The following is a 4037-nucleotide window of genomic DNA, read 5'->3' on the forward strand; positions in this document are numbered from 1 at the left end:
TTGCTTATAGTTTGTGTGGACCTGTAAGGCATCCTATATTCTGATACAAAGAAGATCTCAGAATTACCTTACAAAATGTTGGCATGGTGCCTTGTACAAATAATATGCCCTGTCCAGCAACCCCAGCCCTCCCAGACTTACCCTAAAAGTGCAGGGTGCGGAAAATGCAGAGGGAAGAGCCATCACCATCATCAGTAGCTATTAGGCTGACATCTGCAGCAAACTCCAAGCATAAAACAGAGTAAAGCATCTTTCCAATCAACAGCAACCGGCCTAAGAATCCACAGAGTAAGAATGCCATTCTCCAAAGAGAGGCCTCATCTTTTTCTGCCCTGAAAGTGAGTCTCATTATACCGGTACAAGTGTATTCACCAGTGGGCTGTTAAAGGTTTTTTTTTTTTTTTTTTAATGACATTTTAATCTGGAATTTATTATTCATTGTGTAAACCATTTATATAGTTCTCAATCAGCTGCCATCATTTTTGATGATCTCTCCTAATGGAGGGAAGCAGTCGTGGAGAAAATCCAAAGCAATTTACAATCCAAATGCTGTTAGTGTTTGCTTGTGAAATGTAACGTCTGGTTTTCAACTCCAGGCGGGACCAGCTTCATGGGCAGGCAAGCTGTGCAGTGGCACTGAGCCCTGTGCCCAGAAGGGCCCCACTTCTGCTTTAATGCTCTGCAGTCACTGCCTTCAAATCTGAATCATTTTTGAACAAGGGGCCCCTCATTTTCATTTTGTACTGGACCTTGCAAATTATAGAGCTGGTCCTAGCTTTAGACTGACTTTTCTCGGATAGATTGTAACATGACTTTGCATCTCAGAGGACATCCACACTGACAGAAGGCTTCCCAAAGGCTGATTGGGTGTCTGACTCCAACCTGTGGCTCTCTTCCACTGACCCCCACATGGCTAATGGAGGGATAATGGACATGCAGTGAGATCCACTCAGGGCCCAGACCAGGAAGCTGGGTATGACCTGTATCATCAGACTTTAAATTTATAGAGAACAAACTCATCCTCTATAAGAACTAGGAAAGTATGAAGAATCCACTCTTTAAGATAGTATTTAAAAAAAATGGGTGATCAAGAATGGTGTTCTAGGCCAGGCACAGTGGCTCATGCCTGTAATACCAACCCATCAGGTGTCTGAGTTGGGAGGATTGCTTGAGCATAGGTGTTTGGGCAACACAGAGAGACCCTGACTCTACAAAAAATTTAAAAAATTGGTCGGGCATGGTGATATGTGCCTGTGGTCCTAGCTACTCAGGAGAGTGAAATGGAAGTATTGCTTGAGCCCGGGAGGTTGACGCTGTAGTGAGCCAAGATCACACCACTGTGTTACAAAGAAAGAAAGAAAAAGAAAGAAAGAAAGAAAGAAGGAAAGAAAGAGAGAGAGAGAGGGAGAATGGTATTCTAGCATCACAGTGTGAAATTTATAGCCTACTCTTGGCCAACAAAAGAAAATACAGATGAACTGAGGTTTTTGGAGAAGAGGTGGTGTGGCTTGACCTAGCTAAACCAGAAGAATTTGTCCTGATGAAGGCATTTGATAGAGAGAAAAGAGCGTAGAAAATGAAAGTAGATAAAAGCTGGTGAGCTCCTGAAATGCAGAGATTTGTTATACTGGGAATTCTTGTATCTCTCATAGAACCTCCCTTCCCCAACTGTCCTGTCCCTCCCTTCTGAACTGCATTGAAAATTTGTGTCCACGCAGCATCTCAGAGTATGACCTTATTTGACAGTAAGGTCTTTGAAGATGTCATTAGTTAAGATGAGGGCGTATGGGATAAGGGTTGGCCCTAGATAAAGTGACTGACATCCCTTGACAAAGGCCATGAGAAGACACAGAGAGGAGCGCCCCATGGGAAGATGGAGGCAGAGACTGGTGTGATGCATCCCCAAGCCAAGGCTGACCAAGGACTGCCAGCAGCCACCAGGAGCTAGAGGACAGGCGTAGAACAGATTCTAGCCGTAGGCATTCAGAGGGAGCAGAGCTCTGCCAACACCTTGATTTTAGACATCTAGCCTCCAGAACTGTGAGAAAATGAGTTTCTGTTGTTTTAAATCACATAGTCGATGCTAATGTAGCACAGCAAACCTGGGAAGCTAATACCGTGCATTGTTAGAGTTCAGTATAGCCCTTGGGTGTGAAGTTCAGTAACTGCTGCATGAAAAAATTAGTAAATGTTGAGGCCTGCATTCCATGACTCTGGAGCATATAGCGGCATTATTGCTATGACTGCATGCATTTGGGATGGTCAGTAATGCCTCCCAAAATCTCTTCATGAGGGGATACTTCAAGTGTGATTCAGTATGTGGGAGGGGATCAAGGGCTCCTGTCAGGCTGCTGAGGAACTCCAGGAGCCTTGGATTTCAGTGCAGTTCAGAAGGGAGGGACAGGACAGGTGGAGAAGGGAAGTTCTATGAGAGATACAAGAATTCCCAGTATAACAAATCTATCTCTGCATTTCAGGAGCTCACCAGCTTGTATCTACTTTTATTTTCTATGCTCTTTTCTCTCTATCAAATGCCTTCATCAGGACAAATTCTTCTGGTTTAGCTAGGTCAAGCCACACCATCTCTTCTCCAAAAATCTTAGTTCATCTGTATTTTCTTTTGTTGGCCGAGAGTAGGATGTAAATTTCATACTGTGATGCTAGAATACCATTCTTTCTTTTTCTTTTCTTTCTTCCTTTTTTTTTTTTTTTTTTTGAGTCAGGATCTTACTCTGTTGTCCAGGCCAGAGTGCAGTGGCATGTTCTTGGCTCACTTCAGCCTCAACCTCCCAGGCTCAGGCAATCTTTCCATCTCATTCTCCTGAGTAGCTAGGGCCACAAGCATGCATCACCACACCTGACCAATTTTTAACATGTTTTGTAGAGTCAGGCTCTCTCTGTGTTGCCCAGGCTGGCCTCAAACCCCTGAGCTCAAGCAATCCTTCCACCTCAGATTCAACCAATACACACAGATTTTCAAAAAGATGCATTAACTGCCCTCAAGGAGCTTGTCCCCCGAGTGAGAAAAGGCAAACCTAAATAGATAGTCTGCAGAGTGATGAGGCCCATAAAAAAACACACAGACCAAATGTCATGAAAGACCAACAGAAGGGGAAGCAATTTCCAGAGGGTGAGATCAGGGAAGGTGTCATGGAAGAGGTGACGTGGTTGTGATGTTCTAAATGAGAAGCTAAGTAGGACTGAGATAAGTGGAGAAAACGTACTGATTTTGGAAAAGAGCCCGAGCCAGGGCAGGGAGGTGCAAATCGGTGGTGCACACAACCACGAAATAGGAGCCATTCAGTTTGGCTGGAGAACAGAGCATGTGGTGGTGAACAATATCCGGAAACGTCTGCTGGCGCGGACTGTGGACACCGTGAATGCCTGGCTGAAGCATCTGAACTTTGTTCAGCATTTATTGAGGACATCACTGATTTTCTTTTCAAGAAAGGTGATAGGTTGTGCATTATGCTTTAAGTAGAGTCAGTATGGCAGACGTGTGTAGGAGGCCTTCATTTGTACAGCACGTATTTATTGTCTACTAGACACTAAGGACTGCAGCAGACCTGAAATAGAACGGTGAGTTATAGTGACGCTCCTTACCCACTAGAAGCTTACTGTTCAGTGGAGAAGACAGAGAAATAGATCATGGAAGTTGAGTGTCATGATTGACTGTGCTATGATAGATGCTACGAGAACATCGAGGAGAAATGCTTATCCTAACCATGGAAAGCTTTTTGAAAATATTAATATGAAAGCTGAGATGGGAGCAGGTGGTGGAGAGCACACTAAGGTTTCTCTGGGCAACGTGTTTGGAGGTCCATAGGCTAGGACCATCAGGGAAGGCTGAAAGAAGTCCCCTTGCAGGAGGAAGGGTGGTGGGTGGAGGTGATCGGCACAGTGTGGCTAGCGGTGCAGGAGGAGATCAGAAAAGAAGCTAGAGAGAGAGAGAGATGGGAGCAGGCTGAACTTCCACTCTGGAGGCATTGACAGAGCTATGGTTTAGCAAAACTCGTGTTTGGAGACTGTGGAAAGCA

The sequence above is a fragment of the Aotus nancymaae genome, unplaced genomic scaffold (assembly GCF_030222135.1).
Source record: "Aotus nancymaae isolate 86718 unplaced genomic scaffold, 86718_ANA_hifiasm-v0.15.2.pri h1tg000030l, whole genome shotgun sequence".
Lineage (NCBI taxonomy): Eukaryota > Metazoa > Chordata > Mammalia > Primates > Aotidae > Aotus > Aotus nancymaae.